The sequence below is a fragment of the Haliaeetus albicilla genome, chromosome 5, assembly GCF_947461875.1.
Source record: "Haliaeetus albicilla chromosome 5, bHalAlb1.1, whole genome shotgun sequence".
Lineage (NCBI taxonomy): Eukaryota > Metazoa > Chordata > Aves > Accipitriformes > Accipitridae > Haliaeetus > Haliaeetus albicilla.
Window position 1 is genome coordinate 41,087,209 of NC_091487.1, and position 27,228 is coordinate 41,114,436.

The following is a 27,228-nucleotide window of genomic DNA, read 5'->3' on the forward strand; positions in this document are numbered from 1 at the left end:
ATATGTGGGTATATTCTCATTCTCTATTCTTTCTTAAATAAAAAAAATCATAGAAGCTAGAGCTGTGTCCAGCTGTGTCCAGAAACAGTTTTCTGTCACTCTGGTCTTTACAGGCTTGTTTCAATATTTTTAAAATTCAGACCAGTTCAATTTATTGCCTCATTAGCTGACTTAATACTTATTATTAAATATTGAAGCTATACTAGACATGTAAGAACATATTTACAGGACTGGGAATTATTTTCCATGCAAACTTGCCAGCGAATTGTATTGCCATGTATATGCCAGCACAACTAAATTTTTATCTTTTTTTTTGTTCACAGCTTTCCATAGCAACTACTCAATTATAATAAATTTTGGTCAGGTAAACCTTTGGAATTTGGAGTAATTTCTGACAGTAATCCTCCTGCTGTCCAACTTCAGAGTTCTGGTCTGCAGGAGTTTTGTCTCCTTGCCATCTACAGCCAAGTTAGACATTTAGGATTGAACCAAGACAAGACAGTCTGCTTTACTGATTTACTTTGCACCACCTAAGATATTTAAAAATCTTCAGAACAAACACAGAGGTGTCCATTTGCAGTGGTTTACAGCTATTGACTAACTTTGCTAAGTAACTTCATTTCTCCTCTGTTTTGGAAGTAACAGAATAAAGTTTCTGCTGATATAATCATTCTGACTTCAGAAAAATTAAACCAGCAGACAATTGTTTCCAGTACTAGTTCTTCTCCATCCCAAGGTGAAATTCACCTCTTGGCAAGATCTGAACCTTTGTTGATGCAAATAATGACCTTCCCCTTCCTGTGATTTTAATAATTTATTTATTAAAGTGACATTTTTTGGGTATAATTTATTATAAAAATGTCACCTTAATTTCAGTGTAAGTGTTTCTCAGGAATAATGAAAGTGATGTAATAAAGAAGAAATATTTAGCATGCACAGACAAGTAAAATGTACATCCGAGAATTCACCTTCCAGTGGATATTCATAGTAGGAATAGACTCAGAGATCTGCAACAGACTGGATTTAGAAGCTCCTCTTCTTTCCCCTTTTTCTTTCTACATAAGTACAAGTAAACTAAAATGACTAGATTAATTCATAGCCACATCAGAGTTAGATGTTTATCTGTGATGGGCTACCGCATTTGAATATGCTTGCAAGAGTTTTCTCGTTTTATACGAGGACCTAGGACACTCATTATCATTCCATGCAGATTCAGAGGTGGCTCTTCACGCATATATGTTTGATATATTGATTCAAAGGCTGCATCATAAACTCCCATACAAAAAATATAGGTACATCAGAACATGCAAAATACCCTACAGGGTCAGACCAGTTATCCACCTGGCCCTCTAGTTTGCCTCTAACAGTAGCAAGAACAGATGCTATTTAGAGGCACTTTTTATAGTTAATCCTCCTTTTACTCCCCCTGCATCCAAAACTGTTGTTAATGGGATGTTATGGAATACCAGGTAATTACCACACAAAGCCAGATACAGCAACAATTGGTTAAAAGATAAGAACAAGGTTATAGCTGCAGTGCAAAAAGGGGCACATTTTTACATTGAGATAGCTAATTAGAACTAACAATGTAAAACCTGAATAAAGGGCATAGGACAGTTTTTGGCTCAGAGTAACTTTTTCCAGGCCCAATCAACACTATGCATCTAAGCTTAACTACCTATACTACCGCAAAAAAGCAAGAGTAGCTTGATTCCATATTTACATAGAGATTTTAATGTGTTGGGGTTTTTTGGTGTTTTTTCTTTTTTCTTTTTTTTTTTTTTTTTTTGTGGTGAAGATATTCTGCAAGTTTGCACTGACAGAGGAAATGCTGGTATCTGTTATATTTACCATCATTTTTGAACCAAAAATAGTAGAACAGAAAGCCTTGAAGAACCTCTTGGTATATTTCTGGAGCAGTGAATTAAAAAAGATTAGATCTTTTCTGTAAAGACCTCCTGCACTTAAGTGGAAACAGATTTTCCTTTTGAGAAGACTCAGTTTTAGTTTATTTTTTTCCCTGCTTGACTTTTATTTGAACCATTCAGGTTTTGTCTACTTATGAAGAGTCCATGGTAATTTGAAAGCTAACAAATCACTGTAACAGATCACTATAACTTTAAAACTAACTGATGACGAAGGGAAAGGCTATTTGGTCTTTTAAAGCTTGCAGTGTGCATGCTGACTTACAGTATGCTAAGAAGACATGCACTCATGATGTGATTTCCATGATATTGTGCATGACAAAGTGGTTATATTAGATAATGAATTAACTTGTGAAGTTACAAAGTGATGAGAGAAATTATGCCCCTTGGATTAGCAATGATAAGCAGGTAAACAGACAAACCAGATAAACAAGTTTGTTAAGGCCTTTCCATTCTCTTTAACTGAATCAGAAAATTTTCCTGAAGAATTGTACACCTCAGGCAATACATCAAGTATTTGGGGAACAATAAAGTACTCTTCACAGATGGATTCATATTCGTGAGCTCCCTATTACACCTAGCACACAGCAAGTTTTGTTGGCATTACTTAAAGTAAGAGGTGGTGAGGGCATTCATCTACCCTCAATTATAGTTTGGGAGGAAAAGTACTGTCTACTTTAAAGGAAATGTGAAAAAATTATTTGTTTAGTGTATAAGAAGCAAGCCTATCCTAGAATAACTGTCACCTCTGCAATCCCTTTAAGACAGGTTTGGAAGAATATGTAGCTCCAGTAGAATATTTTCCATCTGAGAAATTGTAAATGTGTATCAAAGGTAAGCAAAACTCATAACTCCATTTTGCAATTGGGGAAAAGATGTACTGTTGAAAAAAAAAAAAAAAGAAAGAAGCAACCCTCCCGACCTATTTCAGTCGAGGCTGGTTCATTTCCATTCACAAAATAGGCATTTCTTTGTAATATCAGCTTAATTATTAGCTGCTTTAATTGTTAGTTAGGACACATTATACTCACACACACTTTCTATATAGAGGATATACGCTTATCACCAGTACTTATCCACACCACTAGGACTGGTGGCCCACTGCTTGAGGTAGTTCACTCTATGAATGAAGAAGCATCTGGCTGAAGATGACACTGAGCAAATCACAACTGTTTGGGCTCACTGTTAGGTTAGGTTCACAGTTCCCACTGCTGGGTAACTCATTTGTAAACTACAAGCACTAAGATCTTCCCATTCACAAAGCAGCAGTAGGAGATACTGTTTTCTAACCTTACTCTGACCAAGATCTCCTTGTGACAAATGAAGAAAGGGCTTAAATTATTCATGCTATCATCATCTTATCTGCCTGGCAGTAGGGAAATAAAAGCTTTTTTTTTTTTTTTTTTTTTGAGGAAACTTCACAGGAGAGGAAGACTGCAGTGTGTTTACTCACTTCACGCAAGCTGCTGCGAGCGCAGCCAATCTGTCCTTCCCCCTTCCCACAGAACAGGTCTCTCCTAGCTGCCCGCCTGCAAGACGGATCCAGCCTCTGGGTTGACACCGTGGCCTACAAAGGCGTCCCGTCGGCTGTTGGGCTCCGCTGCCTCACGGGGCCGGAGAGAGCCTCGCCTGCAGTAAGAAGTCACCTGTGAGGGCTGAAGCCTCTTCGAAGGTCGTACCGGCCTAGGCGCGGGATACATCAACCGCTCCCTAGTGCCACTGCGTGGAGCCCACGGGAGGCAGCCCTGCGGTGTCGTTAGGGCGGCGTTTGCCCCCGCAGGGGCCACGAGTCCCTGAGGCGATGCGCGGGGCCGGCCTCCCCCCGCCCGGTCACGCTCCTCCCCCGCCCGGACCCCCCTTTCCTCAGCCCTCTCGTCCCACCGCGGCACGGCGGGGGCAGGGCAGCGGCCTGGGCCCACGCAGGCCCCGGGCACCCCCCTCCAGGTGCGGGCAGCTTCGCCGATCAGGCCCGGGGACGGCCGAGCCCGGGCTGCTAAGGCGGAGGCCGGTACCGCAGCGGAGGACGCAAGCCCCCCCCCCGGACCGGCGCGGGCGCTGCAGCGGGGAGCGGCCCTGCGGCGGCGAGCGCCGACCTCGATCCCCGCCACGGGCGCTGCTCGCCGCCCCCTCAGAACCTCGGCGGGAAACGGCTCGGGGCCGGCCGCCAGCGCGGCGGGGGACTACAGCGCCCAGCACGCACCTCGGCCCCGAGGCTGCGCGGGGGCGGCTGTGGCTGGCAGCGGGACTCGCCGGCTCTCAACCTACCCCGCACAACAGCGCCGTTTCCAGGTGCGCCCGCCTCCGGCAGCCTGATTGATCACGCTGACAACCAATCGCCCGCGGGGAATCTCGGCGGCTGCCCAATCACCGCTCCGGAAAAAGAGATGCGGGCGGCGCCCTGGAGGACAGCGGTCTCGGTGGCGCCGCGCTGATGAGGAAGGGCGAGAGCGGGGGAGGCGGCGCGGGCGAGCGCGGCCGGGCTCCGGCCGGGACTGCCGCAGGGATGCCGGCGGCCGCGAGGGGGTTAACCTCTTTGGGGAGGGCCGCGGGGCCCTCCGTAACCCCCTGAGCGCTGCTCCGCGCTGCGCGCAGCCGTTATCCCTCCCCGCGGGCGGGCCGGCGCCGTCCCGGCACTGCAGTCGCCATAGAGACAGCGCCGCACGCCATGGGGCGGAGGCTGGGCCGGAGGCTGGGCCGGGGGGCGCCGCTCTAGCCTCCCCCCCCGCCCCGCAGACCATCCCCCGCGGCGGCCGGGGTCGCCGGACTCCGCCGGGACTCGCCGTGCCGCGCGCCGCCCTGAGGAGCCGCCGCCGCCGCCTCGGCCCCGTTCCAGGTGAGGAGACGCGACGCGGCGCTGCGCTGCGCGGCGGCCGTCGCCGTTACCGTTACCCCTGCGCGCCCGCCGGCGCGGGCCCCGGCAGCCGGGCGGAGGTATCCCGGGGGGTGGTGTGGTGGTGCTGCGGCCGCCTCAGCGGGGGCGCGGCCCTCGGGGCTTCGGCGGCCGAACCCCCGCCGCCGGCCCGGCCGCAGCGGTTGCTGCGTGGGTGCCGCGTCGCGGATTCTCTCCCTGAGGGAGAGAGGGAGTTTGCCGGGCGCGGGAGCTCCGGGGAGGGCACGGCACGGCCCACCCCGAGGAGGGCTTCTTCCAGTGGGGGGTGGTGGTGGTGGTGGTGCGCGGGCAGGACGAGGCGATCCTTTCTGTGGAGTTAAGGTCGGCAGGTCTGGCGGGCTCCAGCAGCAGTCGTCGCCGCCCCGGCCTCTACGGAGAATTCAAATTTATAGGCACGAGATTTTTTTTTTTCTTTTTTTGTCCCTCCCACTTGCTGCAAGAAGGCGAACGGTAGATATCTACGTGTTCTGATGGCGAAACGTCCCTGTTTTAAAATAGCTGCATCTGTATTTCCAGTTCTTGATTGTGGCATGCGTGTTAACGGATGGGTACGTGGGCAAGGCTGGATGGGGGATCAGTCTGTCTGTCGTCTAGCACTTTAAGTGCTGGAGCCATTAACAGCAGTTGCATCAATATATGAATACAGATATGCCTGGCTAGGCCGCAGATGCACTCAACTACGGTGATAATAGTAAACAAATAAACTGCATATGGAAGAAATTAAAAAAACATTATTGTATGCACTTTTAGCTTTAAAAAAAAAGGTATCGGGGAAATACCTTGTTCCTAAGTCTACAGATGATCTCTGGAGCTGCAACTGCATCCTTGTACTGTTGTCACTCTAGAGCAAAAGCAGTGAGAGGACAAAGATCAGTACGAGGTTCCTAACCTCTGGTGTGAGTCAGAGCAGCTGGGAACAACTGCTGGTGTGATCGGGGATGGATTTGCAAATATTAATAATATTAATGTATTATTGGGGGGGCGGGGGGGAAGAGGGAAATGGACACAAAGCAAAGACCCCTGAGTATAGCACAGCCTTTTGAGAACCTTCTACCATTTTTATAATTAAGCTGGAAAGGACTATAGAAAATGAGTTATAAAATAGGTTGTAATGACTTTCTTAGTTAGACTGTATGTGCAGAACCAGTTGAATTTCAGCTTCAATGTTCACAATTAGTAAGCTATATTGACGGGAAGGTTGAGAGCCCTAAAATAAAACATACTCTATTTATTTTAAAATTGCATTAGCCTTAAAGCGAGTGATTAGTTTCCATGTTGTGATTCTGGAAAAAAAGAGTAGAATTTTTATATGTTCTGTGTAGTTAATGCCATGCCTCTGTTGAACACATGCAATGCTTGTAGGTATGTTAGTTAATTTTAGCTCTTGTATCTGAGAAACAAAAGATTAGAGCTTATTTTGCTGCTCTTGTTTGATTTTGGAAGGGTTTTTTTGGGTCTTAATGATGTGAACTCATGGTACAAAGATATCCAACATTTTTATTCTGTGTTAAATTGCACAGAATACTTTATTGATGGTGATTTCCTTTGTTTTACAGCGTGAATTACATTTAACAAAGTATTAAAACTTTCTTAACTTGTTAAACCAGAAGTATGCTTGTTAACGTTTGTTTGGCTTGTCAAAAAAATTATATATAAGAAAAGTTGACTACAGTAGTATGTATATTAATTGGTCAAAAGTTATTTTTGGAATAGTGCATCAAGATATAGTTTAAGAATTGTGAAGATGGTATCTCTGACAAATCCTTTGTTCTTCTCTGATGTATTTCTGATGTACCACTATGCTCTTGAAGTTCAGCGTCTCTTTAAACTTCCGATTTTGCAAATGATGGGGTTAGAATGAGAAGAGCAAATTGAGCAGCTGGAATATCGTGATGTTGGTTAAGTTTAGCGTAGTCACTGTACTACTGCTGCGTGCTGCAGGCTCTGTTACCTCTAACATCACAAAGTCCAGAGAGGTTTTTCCAATATGACTGATTAAATCCAGAAAGATTTCCGAGTATGACAAAAGAGAGAGATGAGTGGAGTTTTCACTGTTCAAAGCAGATTTCTAAACAGTCAGCTTCTACCAGTTCTAGATATATCTGTACAGAAGGTTAAACATTTGATTAGTGTGTGAAATTGTACTATATGGTATATTAATGTACTACTGTGGTTTTTGTGTTAGCTAAGACTTGTTTATCTAGTGGGAATGAATTGATACTCTACAACAGGAGTTTGACAGTTTCTGTGTATTCCTGTGTGTTGCGTCGTCTCTTTCTCTTGCTCTGGGGAAGCACTACACAAAGCCTTTGTGTTTGGCTAGAGGGGAGGAGAAACAGCTGCCTTTTCAGTAAAAGACACCAGGATTCGTAGTGGTCTCACAGGGATGCGTTGTTGTACATGGACCAGCCACTGTCCTTCCTCCCTCGTTCTGTTAAAGCACTCTCTCCTCACAGCAGAGAAACCCGAGCTTTGTTTGATTGATCTCACAGGGCAGTGTGTGTTGCACCATGGATCTAGCAGATCAGTCTGATGGGCCAAATGTTAAAGTATAGATGGGCAAGAATTAAAACATGCAAAATTGACTAAATGTGAGGCGTACATTAAGGAATCCAAGAGCTACAGATCATGTTGTGTTTAAAAATTGCTTAGTATCAAATTGATTTCTTGTCTGTGATTGGGATGAAAGAAACTTGTTCAGATGGTTAATCTTTTATTTGTTTTTCTTTTGTTTAACAGTTTAGTATCTAGGCTACTGAAATGGGAATTAAATGCATTAACTTTAAGAAGAGGAAATAAAAATTATTTCAGTTGGATGAGAGAGTACAACTAAATGGAGCAGTTCAATTTTTCTGCTTTCCATGCGCTAATAGAGTGCTTTAATGGTTGTACTGTATTCTGTGTCACACAGTGGTAAAATAAAAGTTAACTTCCCTCTCTTCGTTGGAAATATGGAATACTATATAATGTGGCTTTCAGTAACTGTATCTCCTATGTTCTTTCAAAATTACTTTGAAAATATCATGCAATCTTTTACTTATCCTTTACAGCTTTATTATATTAATTACAATTTTAAATTTTAGAGTTGGATTCTTTCTTCTTCCCCCCCCCCCCCATTCAGTGCTAGATGTTAAGTAGTGTGCTTTCGGGGAAATCTGGTAACTTGGATTTTTTTTTTAAGCTGCTTATGAATTTGAGGTGCCATTCCTGGCAGTTTAAATTTATAGTTTATTTTGCTCCATATTAGCTTATAGGTCACTAATCTTGAAACCTAAGTAATGGAAAATGCAAACAATAAAATCTGACCTTTTGACGCTTCACCTCTTGACCTGGTCGAGCATCTTTTTCCCATTTTTGAGACGTTGTGCAAGTCATAACTTTCAATAACTTATTCTTCAAACTTGTTTTTCAATTAATGGAGACAAATCTTTGAAAACCTTGAGGAATTTTTGGGGGAGAAGGGAAAGACTGAATTTGAGAAGAGGGAGGAAAAGGAGGGCAAACTGGGAGACTGAAGAAGTCTTTAGCATTTTCAACAAAACTGTATCTTGTTAAGAATTAAAAAATGTGTTCATTGTTATGTTCAGGCATGTTTTTCTGTAGTTCTTGTACTGCACGGTTGAGAACAAATCTGTGATGAAAAGCATCGGTCAAATGCTACTTCATGCCATTGCTTTGTCTCTGAAGAGATTAATCAATTATTGAGAATTAGGTTATTTGCACTGATGAGGGACTCCATCTGATAATTCATCCTTTTGGAGAAATGTATGTTGCTTAGCTTTGCATTTGAGTGCAGGAGAAGCTTCTGAGTAGTTGGAAGAGTTGAAGGCTGGCTGGGTTTTCATGCATGAAGTTAACCAGCTCACTGATGGTATTGATGAGGAAAGTAATTTTTTCCAATACAGAGGAAAGTAATTTTTTCCAGTACAAACCTGTCTGATGTATAAAGAAAGGATAAAATATGCTGAACGTGCTCTGAGAGCTTGTAAAAGATGTGAGGTCTTTTTAATATGAGGCCAATTTTTATATCTAGATGTTGCAAAGGGATTTGTTACTTGTTGCAGGGACAAATTACTATCTGGAGATAACATGGGGAAAAACTGTAATGATCAAGGTTGGTGTCCTCCTGGTCTGTTTAAATGGAAATAATTTTATTACGTTTTTGATGCGCTTCTCTCACAACTGAAGTTACACGAAAATTGTATCCTGTGTTAACGGACTCGTTCCACTGGACTAATCCACAGTTAGGAAAGATCATGCCTTTTAGAGTTTGCATCTTTTCAGTTAGAAATTGCTTATTAATTCTGAAAGAGGGGGTTCGTTCGCTCTCTATCAATTCCCAGATAATGTTGCTTTTGTCCTGCAGGGTATTAGCATTTTGTGAGGGTTTTAGGAACACTTAACTTGATACAATGTTCCTCAACAATGTAGTAAGACTTATATTGCTTTCTTGTGTGGTATATCAGTAGGAAGTGTCTTGTTGCAGCTGTTAAGTTTACTGCTATAGTAATGCTTCAAATGCCACTCTTGGCAACCAGTACGGCTTCTGAGCAAATTAAGTATGTCTGTTTAGCTTCACAGTGTTCAAGTATTTAAAAAAAGGGGAGGGTGAGCTATAAATAGAGCATGCTTCTTTTCAGCATCAAACTGGTGACTTTTTGGAACTTATTTGTATGTTATTTTGTTTTAAATAATTAATATATATTGAGTTATTTACTGTCTTGAAATAATTAATTATTTTCCTGTCTTTCCATTTGTCAGTGTCCCCGGTTAAATAGATCCAGAACAGGCATTATCAACTGATTGAAATTGTATTAGATGAGGAATGACTGTGCTGCTCAAGTTTCATTGAATGCCCTGCCTTCATATGTGACACTTCTGATTTTCCATTTCCAGTAGTCTATAAAACAAAAGTATAATTCCCTAAGTCAAGTCAGCCTAGAACAAATTGGCATGTCGTACTCTGAGAGCGGAAGGAGGGGAATTGATATTGGATCACGATTCTTTTTCTGTATAAAGTTTATCTGCTGTTTTGTCACGCTCTAGAGAATATTGTGATAATCATGACGATTTGGGTGAAATTATAGTTTAACAGTTTTGAGCAAGATGGTGTTTCCAGTGGGGAAAGCTGTTGAGCAGTTCATCTGGATGGAGAAAAATCATGAAAGAATCACAAGATAGATCAGTGTGAAGAAAGTATTTATTGGTCTTGTGGGAGAAATGTGCTAGCTAACCCAGTCAGTTCTTGTCTTGACTAGGCAAGAACTAAGAAATTGATGCTGAAGCTGAGGAACAAGCCATCAGCCTCCCACAGTAAGCAGATGCATGCAGGAAAGAAGCTCCATTATTGACTGTCTGGTGCTGCTTGTCATTTATTTATAGATGTACATACATATAATCATATTTTTCACTTGTTAGCTCCTGCAGATGAAATTGAATGTTATTGTTGAACCAGTCTAACAGCTGGCTGCTGTTTGTAAGTGGAAGATGATGTCCTCTGCCTGTGCCTTTTCTGGTGCCCGTTGATCTCTGAGCTGCGCTGATTCAATTTACTAACTTGACAGAGAATGATTGTAAGAAGGGACTCATTTATATTGGTTTTTTTTTCTGAGATAGGTTTATAACTCTTACTAGGTCACGCTGTTATGTGCAACTTCACCCTGAATGTCTAGCTGAGATAGTAGTCATAACCAGATCCTTTCTATTACTGTAGCCTGGGCGCTCAGCTGATAGGTATTTCTGCCTATTGTCAGCTCAGGGAGGAAGCCAGAGAAAGAGCAACATTTTATCTGAAAGGCTGCTTTGAGGTGATGTTGCCCTCCCTTCTCTGTTGATTAGAAGGAAATTCGGGCTAGATGCTAAATTCAGGGTGGACATTTCTCTCTGTTGTCCATATTGTTCTTATGTATTTCCTTAGTTTTGAGCCTGGGATACGTCGGTCATGTGGCCATGCTTCTATATGTATCTCCAAAGACTGGACTAACCTTTCCTTGATGAGTCAATTTTCCCTTGACTTCCCTCTGCAATCCGGGAGCAACTGTACTGGCTTGTTGGAATTGGTAGGTAATATATCAATTCTATTGTGAGAACCTGTGATGGCTCCCTGAAATATTTTTTTCCTTTCTGGAGTAGAGGTTTGGACGGAATTGATTTGTAGTCTGAATCAAGACCAGGGCCTGCCATATGAGTAGCCCTGCAGTAGATATTGCTTGTGTTTGGTGTTGACACATAATGTGCTCTTATATTCCTTGCTCTGAAAGAAGTAAAAGCTGCAATCTTGGTCTTAAGAGTAGTAATAACCATAGTCTTATTTATTACCTGTATTATTATTATTCTAGTTCCTAGTACTAATAAAAAAAAAAAAAGGTATACACAGATTTCACCCATATCATTGTATGTTCCCTGTTTCTCAGTAGAAATCTCATAACTCTGCTTGCCATATGATTGCATATCCAGCATGTTCTCTTACAGAGTAGAAATTAATTTTTGTTTAATGATTTCAGAATGAAGTATCTCACCACAGTTTAGAATTGAATATCCTTAAAGCAAATTTAATGCCTGTTGGTGTATTAAAAAAAAAAGGAAAAACTTATAACTTGTGTTGATAGAATTATATTTCTTATAAGTAAATTCAAGAACCTATAGAATACTGTTCTTCTTTTAGGGTTATTACACTTTTGCCATTATGGTGTTATGTGTTACTGTTTCCATATCTACAAAATTAAATCTGCACTCAGTCAATCTGAAGTAAACCTTCTAGTTTTAGACGTTTTATTTGTATAGATCAAGTGTTTAAACATTCAAAATATACAAATATGGCAGGTTAGGTCAACAATACAACCAGGATTATTTTTAAAGCCCGATCTTTAATTCTGAGAGATTTGGTATGGAATATCTTTATTTACACACAGGTAATATTTCTTAGAAGGCGTGATACCAATGTGTAATATTTGTTATTATTTAAGTAATGATGAAATGAAAGGCCATGATGGTTTTTGGGAAACTTTGCTGTTGTGTTCTTAGGAATAGTTTTGCGTTTGTTTGGCAGATAGTTAAAATCTGAGCTCACACTGTTAGCTCTTCTGATGTGTAAGAAATTCATATAACTTTTGAAAGTCTCTTGATCCCCATGTTTGTAATACAAAAACTGACTGATTCTTATGCCTCGTCATTCTGCCATACTTTATTTTTTCAGCTGATCTCTGGACTGTTGAAAAGTACTTTTGTGGACTTAGGACAGTCTCAGCATACTAAATTTGCCTGGGGTAATTATATTTTCATAATGAAATATATAGTTAATTTTCAAAGATAAAACACTCATCACTTATCTCAGCCTGACTGCTTTAAGACCAAGGGAACTGTAGTGGTTATTGAGGTTAACTTCGTGCATTACACCAGCTTCCCTAAGACTTCTCTGAATTACATGTGCTAACAGTAGTTGAATAAGAGCATATAATTTAGAAAATCATTCCGTTGCCTTTTAAGAATTGTCAGTAATGAGGAATCCACTGAAATAATTCATGAAGTATTCTAAAGGTAGAATATCTTTATTGACTAAAATTAAAGGCCTTGGAGATCTTCTTATGTTTGTAAGTAATCTAAAGGTTCAACCTTTTACTCATATGATTTTGTATCTCAGAATGAAGACCACTTGTAATTTCTTAGACTACAGTAATTTTTATTAGGTAATCTGAAGGAATTGAGCTTCATAATTTTGACACTCAATACATATTCTCCAGTATTTTAATAATTTGGTTTTCTGCATCTTTTTGTTTAAAAAAAAATAATTATTGAAGTGTGAACACCAGAACTGGATAAAATATTCCAGTAGCAATCCTATAGCAAGCAGGTAGGGAGGTATTATGATCTTCCTTAGTGTTTATTTGCCTACTCATCTGTAGTTGTCATAGCGTTAACGCTGCAGCAGATGCATTGATCAAAAGTGACTGATTATTTGTATTGTGTGAGGTGATGTCTCAACTTATTCTTTGCTCCTTGATGTATAACGTGTTCTTTTATCTGAGTTGGAACATGCGTAGTTTGATTGCAGTCCATTAAGCAGTTGATGCAGTTTGTTCTATACCACTTCCTGATCTCAGTATCAACTACAAACTTTATCATTTTTTTTTCTAGTAAAAAATGTTTCTGTGTAAAGTCAGGAATTGATTCTTATGGGACTAATTAGAGAAATATTAGTTCAGTTAGCTTACAGTTGTATTTTGGGACCTGTTATTTAATGTGTGATCTATTGATTGTCTGCCATTTTAATTTTTTCAAAACAGACTGTGCTGTGTGGTACAAACTTTGATGTCTTAAAGAAGTATAAGTGCCATAACAATTATTATCTTTATAGGCCAAACTTGTAATGTCGTTGCAAAAAGTGAGTTTGACAAGAAGGGGAACTTAGCAGAATGGCAGTAATTCTATTGCCTTCCTTTCATTCTTTAACACTCAAGTCCTCTCTTTTGCCTGGAATTGATATAGAGCTGATGACCCACAGTTACCAAAGTAATTTTATTTATCTTTTCTGAACACTGAGAGTAACTGGCTTCTGGAGTTTTCTACGTTTCAGGAATCTGTCGGAATCTGCAACGATAAACCAGAAATCTCCTTGAAATTTTCTATTAAAATAAAAGTTACTCAAAATGCGTTCTTCTCAGCCTGTCTGACTTGGTAGCATCTGACTAGTACTTATCGTGGGAATACACGATGCATCATCATCATCGTGATACGTCTCCTCGACCCCGCCGAGTGACTGATCCTTCCTTCCTTGCCCCACCGGGGACGCTCCCCCCCCCCTCCCGCCGCCGCCGCCGCCGCCGCCGCCGTCCGTCCCCGTCGCCGCCGTCGCCGCCGTCCCGCCGCCGCCGCTCGGCCGGGGCGCAGGGCGGGAGCCAGGCCGCGGGACGCCGCCGGCCGCTCGGAGCTGGCCAGGGTGCTGACCCAGCCCGGGCGCTGCCCGCCGGCTCTCGCCAGCCTTGGCGCCCTGATCCGGAGAGCGGGACGGAGGGAGTGCCCCTCTTTGAGAGCCACCCAGGCATCAGGCGAGGAGCTGCAAAAAGAAGGCTGCCACTGCCTTCGTGGTAGCATCTCCTTTTCACGTGTCGTTATATCCTGGGACTTGCACAGGAAATCTTGATGCAGTTGCTACCTATACTGGAAGAAAACTCTCCTGTGAAAGAAGTTTTCCCAGAACCACAGCTCCTGGCTTTTTAACAGGCCCAGTCATGCTAAACTCATCATTGGAAGCAGAGTCCTTGTCATCCAAATTACACCAAATGTATCTATACCATCCTCGAGCAAGAGATACAAACATTTCCAATGCACTTCTGTAAAGTTTCACTATAAAGTGAAACTTAAGCAATCACTGTGCATCACAGTGAACTTGCAGACAGCGTATAAAGGGCAAAAACATTAATCTGCCTGTAGCTTAACAATTTGCACAAAACACCTGCTTTGTCTTCTCAGCTCTGGCCTCAAGAGGACCCTATAAAACAGCTTCCAAAGATGAACCTGGAAAATAACACTAACATCTATAAACAACTTCCAGCTTATTACAGATATTAGTTTCATTTTTTCCTCCATGTCCCACTAATTCCTACGTTCTGTCTTCTTCCCCACACCACTCTTCTCTTTCTTACTTACTTTAAAGATTAGTTATAGCACCATTTTTAAGTATTATTAAACATTAAACCCCCTTATCTTCGTAATTCACTTTTACAAATACCTTACCCAATTCAGTAAGCATTAGGGCGCATTAATTTGCATCTATGTGTAGCTACATTGCCAAATTTGCTGTCATTTTATGTGAGTAGTTATGGTTGAAGACATGAATCCTCATTCATACAATTACAAAGTTCTGTATTCTCATAAAATATATAATAGGGAACATGTAATGTGCACATAATATATATGTAAATAATGTAAACATAATGTAAAATCACATGTGTGTGTGATTTGTGTGTGTGTACATATGTGTATTAAAAATGTATGTTAGTATACCAGTATTATAAAGAATACTACATTTCTGATTCCCTGCATTAATTCTTGCTTTGATGCAGATATACCTCAAAGCCTTGATGCAGAGGAGAAGCTACTGAGCTTTGGTGGCCTCATTAGCAATTATGAGGAAGTAGTAACAAGAACTGGGAGAGAAGCAAGACAAAGGAATGCAACTGTGCTAGAAGGTGTTTTGGACATATGGCATCTTCCTCCTTCTCCCCTTTTCCCACCTAATTCCTCTTCCTCAGGCCTTTGGATGTGTTTCTGCTGTGAGGGCTCTATGGCTCTCAGGCAAGAGCCTGAATTTCCTGAGATGACCACTATTCTGTGCAGTGCGAAGTAATGCTGCGCAGGCTAGGCCAAAGAATCAGAATTAATAAGTAAGGGAACCTGAGTGAGGCCTCTGTAGAGGTACTAAAAAAGGCAAAAAAGTAGAGGAATAGTTTATTTTTATTTATTTAGGCTTTGTGTGTGTGAATTGGATTGTACACTCTCTGAACATGGCGGTGGAAAATAATTTCTATGAATTGTTTTGTTTTAAATCGGTGGCATGTTTTGATAAGTTTTTTTCATTTCTTATGTATCACCATAAGCATGGCAATTTTATTTCACACACACAAAAAAGTAATCTCTAGTTAATTGATTGAACTTTCCTTTTTTTGAGAATATGACTATTGCTCTATCTGTGGGTGCTTTTTTTTTTTTCTCCTTAAAAGTAAGATATAAGCCTCTCGCATCCTTTTTTGATTTCTCAGCTTTAAAATTGTTACTGAAAAATTCTTAGTAGCTATTGAACTCTTATTAGTAGCTATCGGACTGAAGCAAAGCTACTGGACTGAAGCAAATTAAAAACATGTTTTACACTTAATACTGCAGCCCTCAGCACTTAAGTAAAACTTCTGAAAATGCACCTGAGACTCGAGCCTCTTCTCTTGTCATTCCCATTACCAGCTACCTCAGCTCAACAAGCTTTCCAGGGACAGGTTGTCCTTTTGTCCGACTTGACAACTGATAATGACCACAAATGGATTAAAAAGCATACTTCTACCCTGTTTTTTTCCCTACGCTGTAGGGTCTTGTAGAGTTTTAAATATTTAATAATGTGGTAAAAGCCTAGTCCTCTTGGGGGAGGAAGTTCTATGTCAGCAAAAGTGTGTGATTACTTCTCTAGCAAACGATGTAGAAACCTTTGTCTCGTTCGTTCTTGTATGCAGGTAGTGCCAGACCAAAAATAGGTGTATATGTGCTGAATGTAATTAGGAAAACAAAAAGTCTTAATCTAGGGGTAAGAATTGAACAGAAAAGCCTGCATGGTATTGCATGTAATCAGCATTTGCCTCTCTAATGTGTTTCCTGTGGGAAAGGTAGCAAAGATTAGAATTTAGCTAAAATTCAGAGATTCCTTATGAAATTATGTTGAGGAATATCCAACCAAAACCATTTAGAAAAATGAAAAGAATTTAAGAGGTGTGAATATCATATCAAGTGGCAACAGAATTATAGGAATTTTTGTCCCCTTTTTCCTCAGTTTTACATTGTATCTTATTTGTGGAAGGACAGTCATACGTCTTTCCAGTTGTTTTACAGAAATTGTGGCTGTTTGTGAGAGAGAATTTTTTTTTTTAAATGTTTTTTTTTCCTAAGTTAAACACAGTATTGAAAGATCCCTGAAGTAACCTAAAGTAGACATGAAAATTACAGTTGTGGCTGTTTATACCCTTGCTTCTCTTGATGCTCAGACCTGTAGCAGCCTAAAATTTTAGTTGTGTCACCTTTATAAAAATCAATCATGTTTTGCTCCTGCCAGAGGTAACAACCAGTTTTTAAATGAAAGTTTTCTTTGTATTTGAACTGTAGCATTGCTGTACCTGACTGTCAGTGGGTTCAAGTGCATTCTGTGAATTTTTGTTGTTAAAAATCTGACCCTGGATGCCTGCACCAGCTTTATTAAGAGAAAGATAGCCTTGAGGTTAGGAGATGTGTATTAATGTGTTGGTTCTCTGTATCCAAGTTATAGAATTATTTGAGTGTAATGATTAGAGGCATTTCCAAGTCTTTTCTGAAGCCAGATACAGGGAAGAAAACTCATCCCTTGTCTAACCAGTATCTGATCAATCAGCTATAGTATGGTTTTTATCATATTGAAGTTGTGTAACAAAGTGGCATGGTAACATGATAACAGCAGAGGTAATGGAATTTTCTTTTTAGGGTTGGCATGGATGCACTTGGCATGGCTTCTTTGGTATCTGTAGGAAAAAATAATGGAAAAATTCTAAGTAATGTATGAGCTCATGGATAAGACAGATTTGCTGTTTCCACCTGACCAATGTGTGGAAGTCATCCATGATCCTTACAGCTCTGGATGCTCATCCGCCCATGATCACCACTATTGAATCACATCATGCTTTAAAGTTCTACTAGCTCAGTTCTGTGCATGCATAAGACTCTCTATTGACTGAGGAGTGTCTAGACCTATTGAGAAAAATCATTGGGTGGGTGAGAAGTAGGTGAAGCATTCAAAAAAAAAAAAAAAAGGAGACTTACCGTGATGTGATTATAATTATAATTTAACAGAGGACTAAGCTTGTATGTTTTTAGTGTAGTTTTGAATTAAAATTCTTTTGCGGATTCCACAAGGTTTTTTTGTTGTTAAGATGGTTCTAAATGATTGAATTAGCAGTATTTGGGCATAACTTCTGTCGCTGGGACAAGAAATTTATTAAGTGCATTGCATAAAGCAAGGCTTCTAGCTAGACCAGAGAGGAGAAAAAGAAATTGTCGACAGTAATGTCCTGCTAAGCTAATGCGAGCTATACTTTACGTCACATGTACATGTAGGTAACTTAAACTAGCACTGCTGCCTTGAAAGCAATTCTACCCGTTCACCCTCTCTCCTCGTAGAAGGGTTTTTGTTGCCACTTAGTGATTTAGATCAGGGAACTGAGCTAGCTTAAAACTAAAGTTTTCTGAAAGGGTTAGTATTTTATGTTCTTTAGTCCAGTTCATTGTATAGTTTGGAGTGTTAAGGACAAGTTTTTGATGTGCTGGATGAATTTACTCGGGGAAGGGCACTACTGGACCTGTTACTCAGGATTAAAGAAGAACTGGTCACACATGTGAAGGCTGATGGCAGCCTTGGCTGCAGTGACTGTGAGACAGTGGGTTAAGACCAAAGGGAAGTGAGGAAAGTGAGAAGCAGATTAGAAACATTAGACTTGAGCAAATTTCAGCTTACTCAGAGAATGAATGGGTGAGATGCTGTGGCAGGCTGCTCTGAGGTTTATAAGAAAGGAGGATATTTTTCTACAGTTCTGTTGGTAGAATAGAATTAGCAAAAAATGATGTGCTTCTATGGATTCTTAGTAATATCAGTCTGTTTTGTGAAATGAATCTCCAGTTTTAGAAGAGTTGTAAAAAAAATACATGTCTACTGCCAAAATTTGTATCAGAATCTCTCTGTCATGTGGCGTAAATTGCAAGTGCAACATAAATAGGAAAAAATTGAAAAAATACTTTCTAAACTGATTCCGTTTTTTTTATTAATTGAAAGAGCTGTTGTGTAATTCAAGCAGCAGTACTTAGCTGTGATATCATTTGAGTATGATTATATGATGTTAAGTGGTTTTGATAACACTGTACACTTTAATGTTTGAAAGTCTTTTACCGTAATAGCATATTCTATGAATAGCCTAACTTTTTTTTTGTAGCAGTAGGTATAATTTAAAACTTTACATCATTACCACATGTCGTGGTACAGCACGTGGCACAGCAATATTATAAGAAACTGTTTGATATTTACGTAAGAATATAAATGTGGTCATAACCATTAAAACATAATGAACATTAATGAATTGTCGCCAAAACTAAGCTGTATTTAATAGCCTATGAATAGTTTGATCTCTGCTATACTTAAAATGGCTTCAAATCCCACACTACACTGTGACTGCTCCAAGCCATGTTTCCTTTCATCTTTATGTAAGCTAACATTTTGTAAAAGATACATGGAAACTCATTTTTTAAAGGATTATTATTCTGTATTTTAAAAAATACATATTGTAATAGATTTTAATGCTTCAGCTGAGGAGTATGTTTCTAATTTTACTGGTTGACAGGATCACAAACTTGCTCTGTGTAATGATACCAAATTTAAAAAGGAGTATTCCATTTCAATCATAAGTGAAAAAAGGTGAGCGAATATGGAAGATCATTGAAAGTAGCAGGCCTGTAGTATAGCTGCAAGCTATTAAATCAACATAATTTCATTGCTGTTTGCAGAGTGGCCTGGTGCACCTTTATTAAAGGTAGAATTCAAGCTTATAATATTAGTGATTACTGTTAGTTTTTAATGTGCATGTGAAAATCTGCATTTGAATGAGAAGCCTTGTGCTGGAGGGAATAGGAGATATGCCAACTGATGGGAAGAGTATTACAAATAGAGACACTGAGACTAGAGACTAAACCCAGCATAAAATGGAAGGGACAGCACGTGATAAATAGCAGTTGAAATAATGGAACAAATTGTACTTGGAGATCTTGAGTATTTCTTGCATACAAAGGTTTATATTTTTTTATTTTTCTTTTTTTAAATAAACACCTCACAGAAGTGTCAGAAAAAAGAGTTTACTTGAGTTGAAATGGTTTTCCTTTCTGTCATCATTCCCACAGCAGTTAGTTAGTCAGCAGTTTTAGGGTTGGAGCTTCTTTTAAGTAACTGACAAAAGATTATGCACAAGAATTTAATTCAAATCACAGCTCGTAAGTTCAGATCATTTGAATTTATGGTGTTACAGGGAGCAGAATTTCTCTGTCTTCTCTCCGTCTTCCCAAACATAATGTTTGAATGTAAAATTCTGCGGCAGACTAAAGATCTGTATTCAACAGTGGTCATAAGTGGATGCCTACGGGAAAGTACAACAGCAGAGAAAATATACGTGATACATTCCTCTAGTACTTTTGCATTTTCTATTAAGGGACTTCCAGAGCTGAATATGCTTAATATGTATTTTCAGTAACCCATAATAGTTTTCTTTTCCATGTAGTTGTCCAGTGTACTCTTGAACCATGGTAAACCTTTATCATTCACAGTATCCATTGGCAAGAAGTTGCACAGGTTAGCTACTAATTCATGAAGAACTCCTTTCTCGTGTTTGTTCTGAGCCTGCCTCTGCTGACCTCTTTTGATGTGTTTTAGTTCCTTTATTGAATGAAATTGTGAGTAGTTGATTCCTAGCCAACCTTTCCATGCCCCTAATGATTTTGTAGACCTCTGCCAAATACCCCTCTCTACTTCCCATCATCTCTCAAAAAAATTGTCATTCATTACTTCCTGTGGAAATTAGTCTGTATCTCTGATTATCTTGTTCCATTTTCTGAACCTTTTCCTTTTTTTTTGGGGGGTGTGTGTGTTGAGATAGGAAGGACTAGAATTGCATACAGTACTCAAGATATCAGTGAACCATGGACATATACATGATCTTCATATTGTCATCTGTTTTGTCTGAATTCATAACATTTGGGGTTGGTTTGGTTTTTTTTTTGACTGCTATTTAGCATTGAGTTGGCATCTTTTGTAACTGTATATTATAATACCAAGATCTTACTCTTGATTGCTGATAGTTTCTCATATTTTTAGTGAGAAGTTAGGATTATTTTTCTGACGTACATAATTTTACATTTACCTACACAGAACCTCACTTACCATTTTGTTGCCTGGTTATTCAGTACCATAAAGTCACCCAGCAGTTCCTCACAGTTGTCCCTCATCATTTCTTTTTCTCTGTTTTTTATAAACCAAGTCATGTTATTGTCAGCCAACTTTTGTTACCTTAGTTCTCACCCTGTTTTCCTTGAACTGTACAGATCATATTCTGCTCTTTGCAGAACTCTACTTGTAGCCTCTTTCCACTGTGTGAAATGGCTGTTTAGTCCTCTGTTTCCTGCCTTTTAGCCAGTTATTTTTATATGTAAAGGACTTGTCCTCTTATGCCATGTCTGTTTAGTTTCTTTAAAAAGAGTTTATCAAATACCTTTTAGGAATCCAAATAGGCTTTATTTGGATCATTCTTACTTACGTGACTGTCAATCTCTTAAGTACTCTTAGATTTGGAAGATGGCACTTTGTTTTATCAAAGCCATGTTATCTTCTCAAAACTGTATTACTTTTATTCAAGTGTTCAGTAATTCTTTCATCATTACAGTTTCTACTAATTTGCTGAGTACAAATATTGGATTTCCAGGCCTGAAGCTTATTGGATGTCCCATGTAACCCCTTTTAAAAATTGGCAATATATTTGCCACACTCCAATGCTTAGGTGCCAGTGTAAGTATAAATGAGAGGTTATGTACCCTCATAAATAGATTAGCTATTTAATTCTTAAGTTTCTTTTAAGCCTAGCTAAATATCATCTGACACTGGTGGCATTACTTTGAATTTGGTTTTACATATTCCCTATTTCTTTTTTCAGTTACTTCAATTTAAGGCAAATTTTCTGATGTGTTTCAGAAAAAAGTGTTTCTTTCTGGATATTTTCTTATTTTTTTCAGCTGTCAACACAGATGCAAAAAATGATTGAGCTTCTCTTTTGCAGTCTTACCTTCTTTGAATACACTTCTTATATTCTGACCATTTATTGGTCCTACGTATTCTCTGGCAAGCATTCTATTCCCATTGTCTGAAGAAAAATTTATTATCAGTTTTAATGTATTTTATTTTTCTTCCTCAGTCTATTTTGCTTTTTCCCTGTTGTGCTTTTGCACTTGCTGTAATTTACTATTTTTTTTATTATTTCCTTTTTTCTACTTAGAAGTTCTCTTAACCTGCTGTTCATTCATGTTGGCTTTCTTTTGACCTTTTTCAAGTCTTTCTTAATTGATATTATATGCGTTGTTTTCTACTTGGTCTGTGTTAGAGAGACTGCTTGGTTTGCAAGACCAAAATAAAGCAGAAATGGGAGATATGGTCAGGCAGTTTCTCTAAAAAATGTGCCCATGAATTATGTCACATGCTGAATAGCAACCTTCTGAAGAAGGATTGTGTTTAGATATCCAAGGAATCTGTTCCGAATTTGAAAGCAGAGCCATTAATGATCCACATGGAAGATCATGAGTCAGGTTTTCTATATGTGAATAATTTGTGCAAATTTTTTTTTTCATGCAACCTTAATTAAAAATGTAAATATTGAGCTTGATAAATGGTAGCTCATCAGCCTAAAAAGTATAGCTCTCTGTGCTGTAGTGTGTATTCAGAAGTGATCTAGAAAAGATGCAGATACTGAAGTTACAAAGTCTGGTGATACAAGGGTATTAAAATTAGTAAAGAAGAAGACAGACAGGGAAGAGCTGGAGAAAGACCTTGCAACTCTGAGGTAATGATAAATGGAAATTGTCATAAAGCAATTTATGCAGGGAAAAATAATTTTAAAATTTACACAGTGATGAGCTTCTCTGGAATGGGGTCTTGCAGGTTCTCTGAGAATAGCAGGTCAGTGCCTAAGAACAGTGCTCCGCATCTCAGAGGGGATGTAATAGAATTGGAAAAAGCCCACAGATGGTGATCAAAATCAGTGAAAGACTAAATACGTGAAGAGGTAAATGAGCGGCATATGGTAGCAGTGTATTCCCTGTGTAGGACTAAGAGGTGAACAGGGAGCAACTGTAAAGTCTACCTTCCAGTACAAGCGTTAGTGAACCTCAAATGTAACTAGCAGAAGACAAATTGGAAACAAAGATGTGCTTCTTCCCACAGCGTGGAATTAAGTAGACTGTTATGAATGCTAAAAGCTTTCATGGATTCAGAAAAGATCTGATGAACTTGGAGATGAAAAATCTTAAATACCATCTTTGGCTCAGAAAGTGTTTTGTGTCCCAGCTCGCTATATCCTCAGAAAATATTCTGGGAAAGTGTGATTATGTGCTTTCTGTGTCCTTGTATTCTTCCCTAGATGTCTGCTGCTGGCAATAGTCAGAGACAGGAGATTGGGCTAGGTGGATCTTTTATCTAATGCAGCCTGTCTGCTCTTGTGATTAGCTGTCCATGCTATCTACTTTTCTACTGTCTAACCTATTTTTTTTCTGCTGCAAATTAAGTTGATATTTTTGGATTTGTCCCAACTTTAAATGCCTTTGCCAAAGTTCCATTTCAGTTTTTTAATACCTGTCTTCCATTTCAAACCTTGAAGAACCTCCGATTAGCAGCTCAAGTTTCAGTTCACCGTTGCTTGAAGCTGCCTTCAACTATGGCTGCAAAGCAGGTGCATGCTCTGGCCAAGTCATGTTGTTGACTCTAACCCCTGTACCTTGGAAAGCCCCAGCACGAATGTTTTTTAGGGGCAGACTGGTCAGGCAGTCCTAGATGAGCTACTCATCTCCTTTGTTTTTGTGGATTGTGCTTCTAGATTCGATATTGCCTGAGCCCATGTGATCATTGTGGAGTATTCCGTGAACAAGGAAGACTCCATGGCACTGTAGAGAGCCCCGCTGAAGCCAGCTCAAACTGAAGATAAAGTAATAGCTTGTGCTGTTGTGCTGGCAATAGCTTGTTGTAGGTTTATTTTAGCTGCCTTAGTGCCACCTTCTTCAGCATAGCCAAGCACCAAGCCATTTCCCACCTCTCATGTCATTTGGCAGTTCATAAGGGCCCACTTAATGTGGCTGTCTCCTACCCGCTGGTGCTGGGGATGTTCATATCAGTGCTGAGTTTGTCTTGGCCTGAGGGTCAACACAGGGTCTCTGTAGTTTTTCGTCTTCTCTTTGTGCCTGACTTTTCCAGCACTGTTGACCTACTGTTGGAAAGTACAATCCTCCTTGAAAATAATGAGGTGTCTCCTGCATAAACTATAATGTGATGGTGCATCTTTCCTCCTTAACTCTTTCAGGGATTGCTGCATTGTGTGGCAGGATGGCTGTGCATTTCCCTCATCGAGGAGGCCAAAGCCTGTCAGAGTTTGGTAGACCTCCTGCACTGCGTGGGCTCACTCAGATTCCACCTTCCTGTCAGCTAGGCTCTTTTGGAGTCATCTTGCTTGGTTACACCTGATCTCATTACTGATCTCATTTCACACACTGGCAAAAAGGAGAGCTACTGTCTTCAGGTACTTAAGGAGATGGAATACCTATATGTGCACGGCCAGTGCTCACTCTCTATCACAATACTGCTGCAGATTTAGAGCTATGTGCTCCTAAGATAAGGATGCTAAGAGATTTGACATTACTAAAAAAAGGTTATTCCTCTGTTTTTTTTCCTGTTCTTCTTAGCAAAGTGTCAGGCCTTATTCACCATGTTTTTGTGATGTGCTTTATCAACTGACACATCAAGGAAAGTCTCAGCTTTTGTTAGTGAGGCCCGGATTGCTTCATGCATGGTGCTGCAGCCTGGGCACAATACAGTGAGTATAGTCTTGTGGTCTGCCAGCTGGGCTGCTTGTCTGCCACTGGCAGCCTTGGTGATCATTTGATCAATATCAGTGCAGACAGCATTTTGCTATTCGCATGTCACCTATCTGATCATGTCACCAAAGTTCCTCTCCAGATTTTTTTGTATTTTCAAAAAAGTTAAGTGTTAGTCCCATTTATATTTATAGTTTACCCTGAACTTTACTTGATTGGATTAAGCATTGAGAAGTTAATAGCAGTTAGTTGTATATATGCCTTTGCATCATTCTTGGACAGTCCTTAGCAGCAGCTCTTCTCTATAAAAGTGCTGTGGATCTACTGCCAAAAGTTGCGGAGGCTTTGGAAGAAATTCTTCAGAGCAATGTATTTGCCTTCTTGCCTTCTGTAGTTGTGTGTTGTATGCCTGGGTTGGGCATTTATGTTTTTCCTTACTGAGAAAATTGATTTATGAAATAATAGAAATAGATAGTACTAGTGGAAAGGGCAGTGGTTTGGAGTGTCTTAAAGGATCCATTTATGTTATTCCTTGATATATAAAGTTAGTGACATTGATACTAATCTATTAATATTGTAAGTGTATCCTAAGAAGATAAATGACTATTCCAACATTTCAAAAAACTGGAAACAAAGATTTTTATTCTGCTGATAAATCCAGACTGTGAATAGTTTGATATTATATTACTATGTCACTATTTAAAGTATTTTAATTGTTTGACTTCAAGCTGTCTTTGTATCAGTGTTCAAACCCACGTTTCACGATCACTTAACTCTTCTGCAATGAAAATTTTACGAGGATCTTGAAAAATAATTATTGTAACGCTGTGTAATTTAGGTAATTGCAGAACTGACTTTCCATTTGTGTGTTTAAAAATATTTTTGGCTTCATGTAAGTGATCAGAGAACTAGTTTCTTTGAAAAAGACTTTTATGACAGGTAAAACAAATTCTTGTAATAGCAAAACCCCCCACTTCTAGTTCCATTTAGGTTTTGTTGTAAATACAACAGTTATAGTGAATCTAAGACACAGAAATACAGCTGTTTTTTTTAAACTATGCTTTTAAATTAATTTTGGAGCAATTAATAAGGTTTCACAAGCTTCTTTTTGATTTGGAACTCACTCCAAGTTGTGGGTAAAAAAATTAGAATGATACAGTGTTATTTGGAATGAAGTTAATCTCTCCAAAGGGTTAGGTTTCCACGTTAGTATTAAAGGCTCTGCACCTGAGGTTGTAGTTCAACAACCTGGTTGAATTGAAAGCACCACAGTAGTCCAGCCTTTCCCTGTCCCCCACAGCTAACTTCCATTCATTCTCTTTTTCTGACATAAGTCTTTGTGCAATTGTGTGACAGATCAAATTAGGAAATTAACTCCGCTAAAAAATACCATCACAAAAATATCATGGATTAAACAGAGGTTTTGTTTCATGACTCATTCTAATTCTCCCTGACCAAAAATTTCTGATTTTCTGTAGGTAATAAATTACATGCTGTGTTTCTCATAGGAGCCACAACCCTATAGTCTCTCCCTGTCATGTGCATACCCAGGTGCTTCCCTTCCTTTATGGCAAGGTATAGAGTACTTTTTATCTCAGTTGGTCTAATCAAGAAACATAATGAAGTTTACTTCAGTGCAATTACTTTCAAGTTCAATTTAATTTTGAAATTGCTCATTCTATTTGGACTTGAAGAGGGGTTTGTGTGCTTAAAACTTCTAGGGTTTTGCCACCTGTATCAGTTGGTTTAGTAAAAGATAATATACTCCTTCCATAAACGTTGCCTTACTTGGGTTTTTGTAACATTTTGGTGCTGAAATCTCTTGCAGACTGGAAATAAGTGTGGTAGCTTGAAATATGTGTTTTTAAAATAAGACTTATCTCGAAACTAAACGTTATATTTTTAACTCTGTCTTCAGACTGAGAAAATATTGCCACTTTGTAATAACAACATAGCTTTAAGTGCAGAAGTTGCCAGAAGGAAATCTAGACTCTTGGCAATAGCACACAAGACAGTTGGGAGCTTTTCACACCTGGAATATGCAAGTGGTGATGAGTATTTTGGCACCCAAGAGCTTGAGATAGAAAACCCTAAAATGGCATTGGTTATCTGTTGAGTTTTTTAAAAGATTTTCTTCACAACCAGTACAGTTGGAAATTTAGGTCAAGGTCTTCAATTTGGTTTTCTTGTTGACATGCTGAATGATGATTTTCAGGACCGCAGCTTCTAATGAATGTGTTTAGAAAATATTCAGGTTGTAAGTGTAGGATAGCTTTCTAGTTTGGATGTTCAAATAGATACATTTAAAACATTTCTGGCCTTAGAATTTACAATTTGAACGTGCTTCTCAGCCTAAGACAGTGGACTTTACCATAAATGTGGTGGAATTAGGACCTTTGAACATTTCCTGCTCTGATTTTCTCTTTATGTTGACTTGTTAAATGTTTCTTTGTTCCTTTAAGTTCTTTTTCTGCTCAGAAGTAGAAAGTACAGAAGTGGAAAGCAACTTTGGTAGATTCCAGTTAATTTACTACATTCTTAAATGAACTGAAGGCAGGCAGATAGAGCTCCTAATAAACATAGGGAGTTCCTAATAGCAAAAGGTTGATATTATTCCACAGGGGAGGCAAGAGGATGTATATTTTTCCTTTCTGTGGAACAGAAGTAATCTTTTGTCCTTACTTGCTTTGTCCTGAAGCTTACAGTACCTCCATTCAGCCAAAATGTCTGTGTTACTTTCTCAACCTTAGATCTGGATTTAAACATCTACAAAGGCTGGTAAGCAGAGATTGGCTTCAATTTAGGGCCATCTCTAAAGAAGTTATGTACACGCACACAAATTACATAAAACAATTGCCTTTGCTTGCTGAGCTAGAATCAGCTTTTACAAAATTGGCTTGTTTTTTTCTGAAAGTTTTGCACTGTTATTTTCTAATAGCATATAATTTTTTCGTGTAGTTGGTTGGGGTAAATTAAAGAAGTCTTTTGTGGGGGTGTTATGTAGTTAAAAGCAGTTAAGTGGATAGG

General features: G+C 39.5%; 1 protein-coding gene across 7 annotated transcripts in view; it reads left to right on the plus strand.

Moving 5' to 3' along the window:
* The first annotated feature begins 4,345 nt into the window (after nt 1-4,345).
* The window catches only part of TTBK2 (tau tubulin kinase 2), a 99,578-nt gene continuing 76,695 nt past the window's right edge, over nt 4,346-27,228 (plus strand). For 6 of the 7 annotated variants that reach the window (XR_011324814.1, XM_069784342.1, XM_069784345.1 and 3 more), the window contains exon 1: nt 4,346-4,758. The gene's annotated coding sequence lies outside the window, so the exon portion shown is untranslated. Of the gene's footprint in view, nt 4,759-23,690; nt 23,907-27,228 lie in introns of all 7 variants that reach the window. The other variant, XM_069784343.1, reaches the window with a different exon arrangement.